The sequence below is a fragment of the Cuculus canorus genome, chromosome 3 (assembly GCF_017976375.1).
Source record: "Cuculus canorus isolate bCucCan1 chromosome 3, bCucCan1.pri, whole genome shotgun sequence".
Classification (NCBI taxonomy): Eukaryota; Metazoa; Chordata; class Aves; order Cuculiformes; family Cuculidae; genus Cuculus; species Cuculus canorus.
This window is the reverse complement of record NC_071403.1, coordinates 28,133,189-28,150,493: the sequence shown is the minus strand read 5'-3', so window position 1 is coordinate 28,150,493 and position 17,305 is coordinate 28,133,189. Positions and strand designations below refer to the sequence as shown.

Below are 17,305 nucleotides of genomic sequence, written 5' to 3'. Positions count from 1 at the left end.
CTCGGTTTCTTTTTAAAAAAAAGTTACCTTCCCTCATCATTGTAAAACATAGTGCTTAAGAGATCATAACCACTGGATAAATTGAAGGTATTAGTAGTTACTAAATATTTTATATTACATTTTTACCTATCTTTTTAATAATTTTCAAATTCAAAATGTATCAAAAAATATTCAGTCATGTTAAATCTTTCCCAGTAAATAAAATGTAGAAATACAGCATGAGAACTAGCATAATCGGAATTTTTAAGGAGACTTTCATCTTTTAATGTCAGACTTCAACATAACTCTGCTGTCAGCTCTGGTGCAGATACTAAACAAAGATTGACACTACAAACATTTCTGAAGTTCACCTGATTGGCAGCCGTACATTTTGCCTCAGAGGAGAATTAGCAGTCTATGTGGAATAAAGAGAACATTTATTTAGAAAAAAGATTACTTTTCCCCTCTGCTGAGATACAATTCAAGAGTTATTTCACTCTGCCTGGGGACCAAACATTTGAACTACCTCTACTGTAAATGTGTACATAACTGAAAATTTTTAGGACTCTGCATGAACACCTTGATAGTTTACTGTACATAGTCTGCAGCTGATTGCAGAAGATTTTAATAACAATGAAAGGGAAAATTATTTTTCTTCAGAATATAATATGAACACATAAAATGTAGAGGACCAAACAGATAAGGTCTCTCCTCATAGGGTTTGTTTTGAAAATCAAATAATTCTTTCAAGCATTTCATATTGCTCTGTAGCATAAGGTACTTTAAGGAAGAGCACATCAGTTCTGAATCTAAATTACTATGTAATACAGAAAGGATGGAAAATGTATGTTTTTCAATATTTGTAAAATTTTACCAATATCCTGTATTTAATTCTTTTGACATAAAATTTTTACCCCATTACACAAAACGTATATTTTAGCTACAATAAATAATCTGAGAGATATAAAATATTAGAAGAAGAAAGAATTTTAGTAAACTGCTAGATACACATTGCTGACACATGCTGCAGGAAAAAAAAAGGAAAAAGCCAAATGAACTAGAATATAAAATAAAGAAAGAATGAACACATGCACATCTATATTTCTGTTAAAAAAAAAAAAGTAAATTCTAGGATGAAAATAAGTTTAGCTCTACTGAAGCATTAAAGCACAAGAAAAAATACAATATCCTCTAAAGAATGGAGTGTTCATATTACGGTGACTTGTTCAAGCAGCTGTGATGAAGCCATAGCTACTATTGAAAAAGGAAAGGAACAAATGTCATACTATTGAAAAAAGAAAGGAACAAATGTCACCAACAAAATCAGAAAAAGCTCCTGAGTAGGGTAGCTTTCTTACTGGAATAATTAAAACAAAAAAAATAATTAAAAGTCTACACATAGCTAGTGAGACTTTAGGAGATAAGATAAAGCCTAGAACACCAGTGCATATGGCCCATCATTGTGAGGTTAACAAGGGTGATAGAAAGTTCACCGTGATCTTAGTTTTCTCATACAAGCAGAACACTACAGTGTCTTTGAATGGCTTTTTTCCACCCCTAAATCTAAAAGTCAGAATTGAAATGATGCAAAAAAACCAGTCAATCTACTTGTTACCACTAAATTCTAAATAGTGTTTAAAAAGTATATTGTATGGGTTATGAGATTTGTTTTATGTACAACAGAGAATGTTATATCTGAAAATAAAAACCCAACATTTGATTCAGGAAAATGCAACCATGAATGATTTTCTTCTGAGTTTGGCCAACTGCTCAAGAACCTCACATGACTAAAATGAAGAAGCCAGAACAATCAAAAGCATCAGGAGCCCATTGACATTGAACTAAAGAGAATGACACTCCAATATGTACATGTTGCTCCCTGTGTTTATGACTGTGTCATTCATACTGATAGAAGCAGATGCTGCAATTTATTTCCTTCTTTCACTGTGTGCAAATCAATCTAGTTAATCAACTTACATACACCATCAATGAAGTGTATTATTTTATCTGGATTAGTTTACCGTATTTTTTCATCTAACCAGAAATCAATATTTGGAAATCCAACCTGACTTGAAATCAACTGGAAATGATGTCTATATAAGATAACTTGTGGTGACATGATTTATCATGCTTGTGTTCCTTCAGTAATGCTGAAGACAATGCCGAGTAGTAAGAAATCTGCCTATGCTTTGCCACATTGGAATTTCACTGGAATAAAAAAACAGAAACTGGAAAGATGGAAATGAAAATATTAAGCAAACAAAGAAACTCATCTACTTGGTGCATAAAAAGGTAGCTTTCACAGTGACACTCAGATGATACTGTCAATTACATACTCAGTGTTCATAAATTAAAGATCACTGCAGATAACCGTGCATGTCAGGGATCACAAAAGGAAGCATGGCAAGGGCTCTAAGTTACTCTAATTCTATGTACAAATGTAAGGCTGGAAACAGAAGGGATCGTCATTGCTAGTGTGTGACTTACTGCTCTATGGGTTTTTTCTTACTGCTTTATGGGTTAAAATCAGAGGAGCCCACAAGAAAGGGGACTTTGTGATAGGAGTCTGTTACAGACCACCCAAGCCAAGAAGAAGCTGCTGATGAACTCTTTTATAAACAGCTGGGGACAGTCTCTAAATCTCTGCCTCTTGTCCTTGTGGGAGACTTTAACTTTCCGGATGTCTGCTGGGAGTACAATACAGCAGAAAGGAAACAGTCTAGGAGGTTCCTGGAGTGCATCGAAGACAACTTCCTTGCACAACTGGTTAGCGAACCAACAAGGGAGGGTGCCTTCCTAGACCTGCTGTTTGTGAATAGGGAAGGTCTTGTTGGGGATTTGACGGTTGGAGGACGCCTGGGATTAAGTGATCATGAGATGATAGGGTTTTCAGTTCTAGGTGGGATTAAGAAGGGGGTTAGCAAAACAGTCACATTAAACTTCCAGAGGGCAGACTTTGGCCTGTTCAGAAGGTTGATTAGCAAGGTCCCGTGGGAAACAGTCCTTCAGGGCAAGGGAGCCCATGAGGGTTGGGCACTCTTGAAAAATGAAATCCTAGCAGCTCAAGAGCAGGCCATCCCTGTGTTCCGGAAAAGGAGCCGGCGGGGGGAAAAGCCAGCTTGGTGGAGCAGGGAGATCTCAAGATGCGTCAATAAGAAGAAGCTCTATGTGCTCTGGAGGAAAGGACAGGCATCTTGGGTGGACTACAGGGACGAAGTGAGATCGTGCAGGGAAAAAATCAGGAGGGCCAAGGCCCAACTAGAATTAAAACTCGCTAAGTCTGTGAAAGACAACAAAAAGTCTTTCTACAGGTACATTAACAGGAAAAGGAGGACGAGGGAGAATATCCAGTCTCTAGTGGGTGCAGAAGGAATAACAGTGACAGGGGATAAGGACAAGGCTGAGGTACTTAATGCCTTCTTCGCCTCAGTCTTTAATAGCAAAGAAAGTTGTTCCTTCTGTTTACAAATCCAAGAGTTAGAGGGGCAGATTGAGGCTCCCGTGATCCAAGAGGAGGCGGTTAGAGACTTGCTTGCCCAGCTAGACGCCCACAAGTCTATGGGGCCGGATGGGATCCACCCAAGAGTATTGAAGGAACTGGCGGATGTCCTTTCCAAACCCCTATCCATCATCTTACAGAGGTCCTGGCTGACTGGGAGGAAGTGTCGACCTGCTGGAGGGTAGGGAGGCTCTGCAAAGGGATCTGAACAGGCTGGACCTCTGGGCCGAGACCAATGGGATGAGGTTTAACAAGGCCAAATGCCGGGTCCTGCACTTGGGGCACAACAACCCTATGCAGCGCTACAGACTGGGGGAAGAATGGCTGGAGAGCTGCACGGAAGAGAAGGACCTGGGGGTGCTGGTTGACAGCCGACTGAACATGAGCCAGCAGTGTGCCCAGGTGGCCAAGAAGGCCAACGGCATCTTGGCTTGTATCAGAAATGGGGTCACCAGCAGGTCCAGGGAGGTTATTCTCCCTCTGTACTCAGCACTGGTGAGACCGCATCTCGAGTACTGTGTTCAGTTCTGGGCCCCTCACCACAAGAAAGATGTTGAGGCTCTGGAGCGTGTCCAGAGAAGAGCAACAAAGCTGGTGAGGGGGCTGGAGAACAAGTCTTATGAGGAGCGGCTGAGAGAGCTGGGGTTGTTTAGCCTGGAGAAGAGGAGGCTGAGGGGAGACCTTATTACTCTCTACAACTACCTGAAAGGAGGCTGTGGAGAGGAGGGAGCTGGCCTCTTCTCCCAAGTGACAGGGGACAGGACAAGAGGGAATGGCCTGAAGCTCCGTCAGGGGAGGTTCAGGTTGGATATCAAAAAAAAATTCTTCACAGTAAGAGTCATTGGGTACTGGAACAGGCTGCCCAGGGAGGTGGTCGAGTCGCCTTCCCTGGAGGTGTTTAAGGAACGGGTGGATGAAGTGCTTAGGGACATGGTTTAGGGAGTGTTAGGAATGGTTGGACTCGATGATCCAATGGGTCCTTTCCGACCTTGTGATTCTGTGATTCTGTGATTCTATTCTGAAGCACCAGCTAGGAAAGGCAAGTATCTGAGCCTTGAGACTCTGGAACACAGGTTAGAAAAATATTAGAATGTACAATGAATGCCAGAATAAACAAGGATCAGAGGGCAAGAGAGTAGACCTCATAATGCAAGACAAGACTGGATAAATGCACAGCAGAAATGTGCCAAGCACATTCTGACATATTTCTACAAAGTAAAAATTACAGATCCATTAATGGAAATCTTTATTTTGATGACTGCATCTAACTTCTTTCCTAGCTTCTAAAAGAATGTAGTTGTCACAGGCAATGTGACAGCTTTGTTTGCACCCATTCAATATTTAAACCCAAAAGAGTCTATAGTAACAAAGCAAAGATTAAAGGTAATTAAGATTAAATTTTGGAAAAAAGAAAAGGGTCAGAAGACCAGTTTATATATATTTTATATGATTTTATATATCTTTATATTTTATGCGGAGAGACCTCAAGAGGGTATAAAATTAGCTTAACAGGAATTCCGTAAGATTTAACAAAGAGAAATGCAAAATCCTTCCCGGGAGAAAATAACCCTGAGCATCCATACTGGCTGAGAATTCACTGTCAGGAGTATATCTTGGCTCAAAAAAACTTACATACCCAGGAGGACAGCAAATTGAACACGAGCAAGCAGTCTGTGCTTGCAGCAGGAGAGCAAACTACAGGCTGTATTAGCAAAAATATAGTCAACAGAATAAGGGATGCAATTAATCCACAATACCTGGCACTTGTCAAAACACACCAGCAATGTTGTGTTTAGTTCTACGTCTCCAAGTTCAGGAGAGAAGTTAAAACTGGAAAGTGTTCACCAAGGTGATCAGAGGGATGGAGATGTGAAGCACAGAAAGAACACAGGTCTGTTAGAGTAAGTCATGAGGAGAACCATGACACTGATCAGAGGGCTGGAGCACTGACAAATGAGGACAAGCTGTGAGAGCTGGGCTTGTCTAGCTCAAAAATGAGAAGGCTCCATAGAGACCTTCTAGCAGCCTTCCAGTACCTAAACAGAGCCTATAGAAAAGATGAGGAGGAACTCTTTATCAGGGAGAATAGTGATACACCAAAGGGCAACAATTGTAAGTTAAAAGAGGGGGGATTTAGTTTAGTTATTAGGAAGAAGTTTTTTACTGTGAGAGTGGTGAGGCACTGCAACAGGTTGCCCAGAAAAGCCCCATACCTGGAGGTGCTCGAGGCCAGGTCAGATGTGGCTTTGATCAATCTGATGTAGCGGAAAGTGTCACTGCCATTGGAAAGTTGGTCGAAACTAGATGATCCTTAAAGTCCCTTTTAATCCTAACCATTTTATGATTCTATGATCTTAATTACAAAGAAAGATTGATGGAAATTGTTGTTGAACACAGAGAATGGAAGACTTACATAGAATCTATTCACATTTTTCCGCTACCTAAAGTGAAGATTAGAAACAAGTTGAAGGGACTCTTCATTAGGATGTGTGGTGAGAGGATCAGGCACTGGCCCACTCTGCTGAATGGAAATTTTTTGTGGATATAAGAAAAAAAATCGCCATGAGAACAACTAAACACTGGAACAGGTAAACCGGACAAGCAGTGGAATCAGCTCACTGGAAATATTAGAAACAGCTTAACACAGGCTTGAATAAGCTAATGTAAGGCCTTGCTTTCAATTAGGAAGGCAGATCTCCTCCAGCTAGATGAAGGGAAATCTAAAGGTCTCTTCAAATATTCTGGTTTCATTGATCTCTATGACACTTTATGAGTATGAAATTACATAGAGTAATTTGTTTCTGGAGACTCTTCAACTTTTGATGCTAAGAAATTTCGAGCAAACATATTACTCACGGTTGAGAAAAAAAAACCAAAACAACAAAACACATCAAAACCAAAACCACGCCCCTACCCTATAAACCCCTCCAAACTTGAACTACACAATCAAGCCAGAGGCAAGCCATTTATTAGCAAGGTAAACCTGTGTTTTCCTGTTTTTTTCACCCTTCAGTCCTTTGAAACTCAAGTAAACTCTTTCAATTTTTATAAAACATGATTCCCTGGAAATTTTAAAAATCAGTGCAAAAATCCAAGCTGCACTGTTCATAGTTGTTTATTTTATTTATTCCTTATTTATTTTCCTAAGTTTGATATCTTGTTTTGACACATGCCCTAAGGCTACATAGCTGTGAAATAAGCTAGGAATTGCATTTCCAATGTTCTTAATAATTGCCAAAGCTAATGGATCTGAAGATCTTTTCCTAACTATAAAAGGGCTGCATGTCAAATTTAGGTGAAACCAGAAATGTAGACAATCCTTTTATGGCTCATTGATGTTCTAGCACATTTAGCATATGTCTCTGGTATCTTAGGCCACAGAGGATTAGTACCATTAATAGCCAGATTAATAAAGTTAATTAATTTCATATGTTTGAAATGATATTGTGAAAAGCTTAAAGCTGAGAGACCAAACAAACAGCCTATGGTAAAGAATGTTTTAGGAATCCTGTAATTGTCTTCAAGCATTATAATCACAATGAAATTCAATGATAAGGCTATCTGAAATAATTGGAACAACTGCATAAAGAAAAATAAAATCTATCAATGACCAATAATGAGCTTGTTCCATTGTACATATTTTGTACATATTTTGTACTTGTTTCTGTAATTTCTTTCCTTGTACGCAGATCCACCTCTCCCAATTCTTAATAGGAATGTGAATCCTTTGGAATATGTACTGTTTTCTCCAAAACTACTCAATATCTTTGAAGTTGACAGTGATGGGATTGTGATTAATTACTGGGACTTCTCAGCTAAGCAGCAGTACATGTAAATATCAGAATCAGATACAAAAATCAGCATGGAAGACATCAGATTTTACTGATTTTTCAGCTTTATCCAGTATCATTTCATGTCCTGTTTCTAGATATTTTGTGCTGAATAATCCATTTCGATTTGTTTTAATAATGGAAATAATTTCTAGCCTTAACTAATTGTGCACTCCAAAAGTTTTGAGGCAGCAAAAGGAATATATTTACTGATTTTGACATATCTGAGCACATTATATGTAAAACACAACTTGGTCTTAATAGCGTATCTGCACCTGATGACTCTGTAATATAACATGATGCCATAGACATCCCAAACTCTGCATTGATATATGTGCAAAGCACAGATTTTAATTACTGCTATAGGGTAGGGCATACATTTTACAAAGTACCATACTTAAGTATATCAGCTTAAGTATACTGAAATATGATACATTCCTCCACCTGCACTGGATGGCAAACCAAATTTAAATCAGTTAACCTCTCCTTTATCACTCAACAGAAGAACCATCTTAATTCAAATGAACTTCTAAGTATCAGCTGATTTTCTGACCAAATTAGAAAACTAATGACCTAATGATTAGCAACATAATGACCTCTGTAGTATCACATTTCCTTTGCTGTCTCCTAGAACCATGTGACTGTCTTTTTCTCGATCATCAAAGAAAGGTGCAAAGCAAACTTTTTTTGTCAGGCTGGTCTCATTGACTCTGACTTCAGGGCATTTATTTCCTTCCTTTTTTTTTCCCCATTCTTTTTTTGGGCTACTTTTTAAGAATTGCTGAGGCCTGAAAACCCCAAAGTGAACCATCCACTTTAGATTTTGTCGTGTCAGCATGAAAACAATAAAACCAATGCATACAGCATTCTCTCCTCCATAACAGCAGTTTTCATGGTCTATAGAGCACAAATGAAAAAAGGTAGGAAAGGTGTTTCTGCCAAAAATAGAGCTGCAGTGAATGAAAAATGCAGTACTCAGAGACAGAATTTGCTCTGCTTGACTCTTGCTCTGATTATGCTGACTTTTTGTTTTAAAACCAAAGATTTTGAACAAATATTAAATATTTAAAGTTTTTTATGGCTAAGCAAAACCCAAACCCTAATAGTATCCAGATAAGTTCTCACTAGCAGCTTTGACCTGAAAAAAAGTAAAGATTTTATAGCTTCAAAATCACTAATGGACTTAAGAAAACTTTCTTGCCTTTTATTACAGAATGATTTATAGCCCTCTGCTGAATTATAACTAATGTCACAATGATTCTTTTTGTAAAATACTGTGGAAAATGACAAGTGCGACATTTGTCACATTTCTGTAGGTTGCTTCCTTTATACATTGGAATAAAGCATTAAGCAAATTTAATCTTCTCTTAAAGCACATCCCATAATCTGCATGTTCTGTAAAGATAAATACACTTCTGCTCATTCTGCCTGTTCTCAGACACAAACTGTAATAAAAAAACTCCACACTTTATTTACACTGTGTCTGGAAACAATCTTTTTTTCCAAAAGCAGTAAGCGTATAATTTCGCCATTAGAAATGAGAATGAAGTCCACAAATACTACTTTAAATACGCACTTCTAATAGAGTAAGAATTTGTCACAATGACACTGACATGGAAAATGTTTGTGCAATATTAAAATTCAAATTATAATTCAGCATGTCTAAAACACTGATGTTGCTGTGATTTGAAAGAAACATATCAAGCAGCTTTAGAAATCAAACTCATAGCATTCAATATCTTTTTGAATGAGGTGAAAGGATAGAAAGCCTGCTAAATCATAGAATCATAGAATGGTTAGGGTAGGAAAGGACCTTAAAGATCATCTAATTCCAATCCCCCTGCCACGGGCAGGGACATCCCACTAGATCAGTCTGCCCAAGGCCCCATCCAACCTGGCCTTGAAAGCTTACAACTTCCCTTGGCAACCTGTTCCAGTGTCTCACCGCTTTCACGGTGAAGAAATTCTTCCTAATATCCAGTCTAAATCTGCCCCTCTCCATTTTATACCCATTCCCCCTGGTCCTATCCCCACAAGTCTTTATGAATAGCCCCTCTCCAGCTTTCCTGTAGGCCCGTTTCAGATACTGGAAGGTCGCTATAAGATCTCTTCTGAGCCTTCTCTTCTTCAAGCTGAACAAGCCCAACTCTCTCAGCCTGAATTTTATTTGCTAATTTGTTGCCCAAAATAGTTAAGAATAAATATTGTGTCACTAACTTCAGAGATTTTAAAAGCTTAATGGAAGTTCCATTGTCACTTTTTTTTTTCATTTGTCACCTGTCAAGCAGTAACATTAACATCAGTTATTGCCTGTAATTATAGTCATCAAAATCAGTCTAATGTCATAGACAGACTGGCATTTCTTCTACCCCAATAAATTTCCTCATCGGTTTTGTTGCTATACCTCAGAACACTCTGAACTTCAAAAATACACATTAATTTCAACTATTCCTTTACAAAATAGCTCATATAAAATATTTGCCAGCTATAGAGTAGCATAAACTAGCACTGAGGTATTCTGCAGTGGTATTGGGATTTAGCATTCAGTACATTTTTATTACAGTAAGTAAATTACCAACAAAACTGGACCATATGTGCTGGCTAAAAACAGCTGAGTCTTTCTCTGTATTCATCTGACCTTGGACACTAGAAAATTGGAGTTAATTCAGGCAATCAGGATTGATGCCATATGTGTTTGTATCAAAGGTATAGAGGAGTGTTAGGACACTGATCAGAAGAACTGCTTGCTTTCCAGCAAATCTATCAGGTCTTGGAATAATTCCCACAGTTTTGTTATTGAAACACTTGCAATTTCCTAAACAACATACTTGAGAAGATAAGCAATGTAGCACTTAAGGATCTGCTTTCCTCCAACAATGAAGAGGTTAAAAAAAAATAAATTGAAGATATGGGATGAAATTCATCTGTATGGGTAAACAAATTTACATGTGTTCAGTCAGTGATCCATACAGAAAATAGGTATAGTAGCAGAGTTACAAGATGTAATTTGAGTATTTTTTTAACATTAATACACAGAGTCCCTACCCTACCTTTCAAAAGTTGATAGAGAAAATTGCATTACTGATAAAATTGTACAACATGTCAGAAGTTAGAGCAAGATACAATTCATGTGTTTATTTGCATACTGCAAATTGAACATGTGTAATAGGTGAGTACAGGCAGTGCAAACACACTTTGTTAATGTGGTTTAACAGAGAAAAGGCTAGAGTATAGCTTCTGAAGACTAAGGAACTTCTACAATGGCTCTGCTTTGTTTCTAATTTGGAACAGCCAGTGTATGACAGAATAGAGGGGAAAGGATTCTCTTTCCAGTGTTATTAACTGATGTGTTCCAATTTTGACAGAAGGAAGTGCCCAAAATTACTAAGAATAAAGTAAAGGAATTTCTGAGGAAAGAAAAAAGAAGGGAAAATTCATCACCACTTTATCAGTTTGACCATTCCGTGACTTAAATAGTAACATTAATGTTTCTGTTAAATTATACACCAAACTTAGCCAAAGATAATTCTAAGATTTCTCAGGCTAATGCTGTGCTGACTACTTATTTTATTGTTGTAGAATTATTGTGTGTGATCTTCTGAAGCTACTGAATCTGAAATTCTGATATTTTATATGGTTTTAAAGAGGAAAAGCAAAAGCTAAATCAACTAAAAATTTTTGCTTTTTATGTCCACTACCCTATATCAACTGCAAAATCTTCTGCAGTTGGAAATCTACCTACAAAAACATACAGTTTGTGGTTTTAGTAGAACATACTATATCTTCTTTAGGAATAGGTTAGATTGAACTTGAAATTGCAAAAGGAATTTTAATTTGAGCACATTTGACCTTGGTTGTAGGAATATATACTTATTTCTGGGACAACTGTGAAGTGGTCTGTCAGGTCTGCACTAGGAAGTGTTCATCATATGGTACAGCATTGCAGTCAGAAAAAATTTGGATTTTCTGTTCTGTTAGTTGCCCTGAATTCTTGGAAATGTCAAGGTGAAAAGTATTGTAATCTCTTATTTCTTCCAATTTTTAGCATTTTCTGTATTCACCTATGATGCAAACATAAGTCCAAGTGTAGTTTTATTAAACATAGTCTTCAACAACAGAAATCAGTTAAAATCATACTAACATTGAGCCATATCAGCCAGAAAAAACAAATAATTAGTTAGGTTGATGTGGCCTTCCTTCAGTTTTTACTCTATTGGGTTTTTTTACATGACCAAATATGGCAGGTATGTATCCCACTTGAGAGATAAGGTGAATCTTCAGTGATAAACTAAACACAATGAATACAGAGATCACACAAATTCCTACAAATCAAATTTCCACAAATCAAATTTCCATTACAATACTACTCTGATGTTTATTATTTACACAAATATTGTACAAATTAGAGAAGAGGAAGAGAAGGATATTAGTGATAATTATTTGCCCAAAAGTTGAAAGTTCTTCAAAGCCTGTTACATACTTGAGATTAAAAAAAAAAAATTGATGTCTTACAGAAAATGTTGGTATTTCAGCAATTGCAAGCACACTGAATTACAATGAATAAGAAACTGTGAAATCAATTTTACAAAAAGCATTAAATAATAATAAATATTATGGACAAAGGAGGCAGAATGACAGGGGAAAGATAGGAGAGAGCAAAATTTCATATTGATTTTTCATGACAAAAAAAATGAAAGCAATGATAAATATTAAAACTTAACCATGGGAAATTTTTTGTTTGCAAAAAATTATTTTTTAATAGACAATGCCTAAGCTGGCATAAAATTTTTCCATGGTACTCATCAAGACACAAACATGTGAGCTTCAGAGTTGTATCAGTGATATTTTAAGCTTTCCAACAAAAAATGTGTTGTAACTCCAGCATATTATTGACTAAAATATTAATTTACATGTATGTATCTATAGTGGCACATGGTAAAAGCAATTATACTTTATGAATTTTTGGGACTGCATAGAACTTTATACCACAATTAAATGCTTTAAACATAGCTTGAAATAATTACTTTATGTAATGTGACATCTGAGTTCTGAAATACAGTCAAGGGGAGGAATAGACATTTGACATTGTACTGATATGCACTGGTGGAAATCCATGTGCCATCACAGAAATATTTTATGGGCCGGTATGTGGTACCATAACTCTCAGAAAATTTATTACATTAGTGATTATATGGCATTATCAGAGCTGCTAAGGATTCTAGAAATTTCTCCCATGAAACTGCTGGGTGTAGCATAGTGAAGATTCTGGTTTCCCCTGTCAGGCTGCAGTAAATTGATCAATTGGAGGTCAAAAAGTAATTCTGTTCTTCACCCAGTAAAAAGCTAAAGGGAAAAAATGTTCTGATTAAGTTTGAGCATCCATTAAGTTAAATTTAGCTAAACTTATATTGATAACTTTGCTAACTTTCTTACCAAAACAAGTTAACCTTTTCTGGATGCTACCAAATTATTCTGCTGAGCAGTTTCTAATAGTAACAGCCGGGATTACAGTGTTTGACTCTATTGCCTCTTTTGTTGTTTTAATTAAACTATTTGTGAAGAGTCAGAAAATTTCATTCTAGAGAGTTTTATGGAAACTAATTTATGAGCCACTATTTTAGAAACCTTCAATGAATAATAACTGAATACATAATAAATTACTATAGTAAAAGTTAATATCATTAGCTGTGACTGACTTCATGTCTTGCTGTTCATATGCGTGAGACAGGACTGAAAATAATGTCAGTAAAAATAGAGTGAAAACACAGGAAACTAACAGAATTTATTCTACACTTAATACTATATCACTTGTATTTTTCTAATTTCCATGTATTTTAATAAAAATAAAGAGTTGCACTGATAGAACTTGTGATGGTATTTGACGTGTTCCTGATGCCACTGACAATGTGTACTTGCAGTTATGTTGTTTCAGGTGACCCTTCACTGCTCATATACAGGATTTAGAGATCAGCCATGAGTTTGAAAGCCTTTGTGTTGTAGTAATGCCGCAAACCTGATTTCTCTGCATATTCCAAGAAGAAAAGCAGCCAAAGTAGTGACGGTAAAAACAGACTTTACCATGATAAAGCAGATGGGAGTTTTAAGGGAATTAAGGGAATAGTTTAATATCTATATTGAATATTGGTCATCTGCTGAGGTTGCTTAGAATTATGCCAATTAACATAGTAGTTTTTTTCTAATGAAGACTTTGGTCAGCAGTTGGGCTGCTAAACCACTAGTTCACTTTATATTAATCAGCTACAGATAGATAATAAACATTATCTGTTAGTAATAAAAATAAAAATAACCTGGTTTAAGGGGCATAGCTCTATAATCATCTTTTAGCTTTAGTCATATGACCTTAATTAACTATTATTGTTTCATTTTAGCAATAGTTAACTTTAGTAGCATGTGTGAAGACTATCAATGTCATATCTCAGATGGGGACAAGTACTGTAATAATATTAATTTGCATTTATATTCTTATAATTAGATTCTGGTTTATATTTATCTGACGAAGTTGCACTGAACATTCCAGGAAGGTGTCAATTTACAGAAGATCTCTGGGAAGAGTATATTCATCTTCTTCATGACAAATGTGATAGCATCTGCCAATTAGTACACTCTGTCTACTCAGATCATAGTAGCATTTTTTATAGTTCTAGGATTGCTTTTATTCTAGCGAATCTTTACTATTGCTAACTTTACCCTACAAGAATGGATAATAACAAGATATTATCACTTTTTTACTTTTAAATTCCAAGAGCTACCTTGGAAATGGTTAAACCTAGAGAAACATCAAGTAAAAAAACATAGAAAAGTGACAGCATATTGATTAGTCTCCATTTGATTTTCTCATTTTGAGTAAAATGTAAAACTAAAGAAAGTTCCAGTAACTTGCTGATTTGCTTTTCTTATTCCACGGGTGCATAAACATACTGCATGATTCCTCTGGTTTTCTATGCTGTTAACTATTGTCCTAACAGGACTTGCATTTTCTTCACTATTAGGCTTAGAAAACCCCCTGAGGAACCTGTAAGACTGACTCTTAAAACAATTGCCTAGCTTGAGTTAAAGAATGCTAGGAATTTGAAATGGCTAATCTTCCATGCTAGGAATACTACTGACACTGGAGCTAGTAAGGGAACGGAGAAACAACTCATTATGTGTTGTTAATGCAACCACTTCCCCCTTCCCAAACACTCATTTGCGGATTTTTTCCATGCAGGGCCCATTTAACATGAAATAATTCAAATGGACATCGAACTTGGAAGGAAAATAAATAGCAAGGAAAATAAAACTATGAAGGCTAGTTCCTGTTCTGTGGGAGGATGACGCATATACCATTGTCCTGGATTACCACAGGGATCATAGAATCACAGACTGAGAGAATCACAATTGTTGAAGTTGGAAGGAAACTCTGCAGATCATCTAGCCCAAAATCCTGCTCCAAGCAAAGCCTAGTAGAGCAGATTGCCTAGGACATTGTGTAGGGTTTGAAAATTTCCAAGGATGAAGACTCTACAGTCCCTCTGGTCCACCTGTTCCAGTGTTTGACCCTCACAGTAAAAAGACTGGGGTTTTTATGCTTAAATGGAATTTCTCAAATTTCAATTTGCACCCATTGCCTCCTCTTGTTTCACTGGATACCACCAAGAAGAGTCCGACTCCCTCTTCCTTACATCCTACCTTCAAGTATTTATAAACATTGATCTATATTCCCTGCCCCCAGCCTTTCTTCCAGGCTAAACAAACACAGCTCTCTCAGCTGATCTTCTAATGGAAGGTGTTCCAATCCTTTGATGATGCACTTTGTTGCCCTTCATTAAACTTCTTCCAGTACAGCACTGTCTCTCTGGTACTGAGAAGCCCAGAGCTGATTACAGATATAGATGCAGATGTCTGTAATCTGTGCTAAATATAGAGGAAAGATCACATTCCTTGACAGGCTGACAAAGTTCTGCCTAATACAGCCCAGCTGGTCAGCCTTCCAACTTGCACTATCACATGGAGTTATGTCTTCCCAGGTGCAGATTTTTAACATTTTCTTTTGTATACCTGCATGAGGTTTCTGCCTGCCCATTTCACTAGCTTGTTGAGATTCCTCTGAATGGGAGCACAACCACCTGATCTATGAACTACTCCTCACAGTTATGTATCATCTGTAAAAGTTGTTTGCATTTTCTCCCAAATCATCTATCCATGACAACCAAGAATTTCCCTCTGTCAAAAATCCAGAGTAAGAAAAATGTTTTGCCATCTAAAATATTTCTTTAGGGCAAGAAAATCAGAGTAAAATTAAAATCAATATACTATTGTCATACTGTCCCTAAAAATCTTTTCCAAAGACCCAGGACAAATCCATTTTCTTTTATTTAAAACAATAATTATTTTCAGAAAATCAAGTGCCATGAAATGAAAATCTTACTTTTCTCTTCCTTTATACCTCCCTGCCAATATCCCCCTTCAAAGCCACTAGTGACTCTCATGTAAAGGAGTTGTTGGTATTCATAACCACTGTTTCTTCTCATTAAATAAGAGTTAAACTCTAAAACACATGGAGCATTAAAACATAGTCAAAGTTATTGAATATGGAGATTATCTTTAACAACATTTTTCTCATGGCTGCATTCCTTTCTTCATTGCAATCCTTATACTAGTTCAAATCCACAAATCAGCCAATCTTTAGTCATTAGGAACAGTATATCCCTCAATAAATAATTGTGTACAACTGTAGATGTATCCCTCTGTCTGTGTTTGTATGTGTGTATACACATACATGTATGTATCTGTGTGTGGTTTTATTTTTATAACATGTTTTTGGAGATCCTAAATTAAGAAGTGAGTTTAAGTAGATTAAATAAGCAGGCTTGACAGATATAACTCTTTCTATGTAGCAGCTTCTCTTGGTCCTCTTATATTTTCTGGAAGGGATAAGGTAGGAGTTAGGCACTTTGGATCTAGAAAAGCATTATAAAACTTGCTGTAGAAGACATTGCAGCCTTGCAATACATTTCTTAAGATTTGCTGAACATTAATTCCTGTGAATCTGTACAATAGTGGGGCTTACATTTAATGAGTTTCAGAAATACACAGTGTCGGCTAAAACCAACTAGCCAAATCAGCTTTGTGTTCATTAGCATTTCTGCCAGTTTCTCCTCAAAAGTATCAAGAAATTAGTATTTCCTTATACATCTGAAATGATCTGCAAGAGGACAGTCATCTGGGAGGGCTGAGGCTATTGAGCAATTATCCATTTAAATATATGATCAGTGTCTAGAAAGCTAGAGATCATCTGAATAGACCAAGACACAACCTGTGCTGAGAAAAAAATAATGATACAGCACAATTTGTTTTTCTGGTAAAAGAGGAGAATTAAAATATTTTTCATTATTCTGATTTAATACATTGAAGTAAGTGGTGGAAAGGAAGAGCCAGAAAGAAATATGGTGAGTCTCCAGCAAGCACTCATGACCAATTTACCCCCCTTAGAGTAAGGAGGAATCTCTAAGAGAGACAGGGTGCCCACACCTGATGGAAGATAATTGATTAAAAGTCTCCACTCTATGTGTGTGTAAGTACATATTTACGTATATATCAGGGACATTTTTCACAAACAGCCAAACAAACAGCTTGTTAGAGACAAAGGTGTTTCTGGACTTGACTACTCCTTCTCACAAAAGTTTGGGTGAATTAAATTTTTCCATGAAGAATTCTTTGACAAAATGGCATTGTTTGACAAAATGATCTGCAATGCCAAAGCCTCATTTCTCATTTGGATACTAGGTTTCAGATCAAAGGGCTAACTTAATCTCATCTCATATTAGGTGTTTAAAAGTCAGGCATCTGAACTAAGCCCAGTATCGAGGTTCCCTGTGTTATCCATGGTGAGCAGCAGGAACCACATCCATGATGGTAATCAGTTCTCCCTATCTTTAGCATCTTGTCTTTCTGTATCTTAAGACTCTTGCAATGTTCCTCTCTCACGTATATCTGG

The 17,305-nt window shown here is 36.8% G+C and overlaps 1 protein-coding gene across 3 annotated transcripts in view; it reads right to left on the bottom strand.

Moving 5' to 3' along the window:
* GRIK2 (glutamate ionotropic receptor kainate type subunit 2) overlaps positions 1 to 17,305 on the bottom strand; it is a 398,712-nt gene that overhangs the window by 41,649 nt on the left and 339,758 nt on the right. The gene's annotated exons all lie outside the window — the stretch shown is intronic.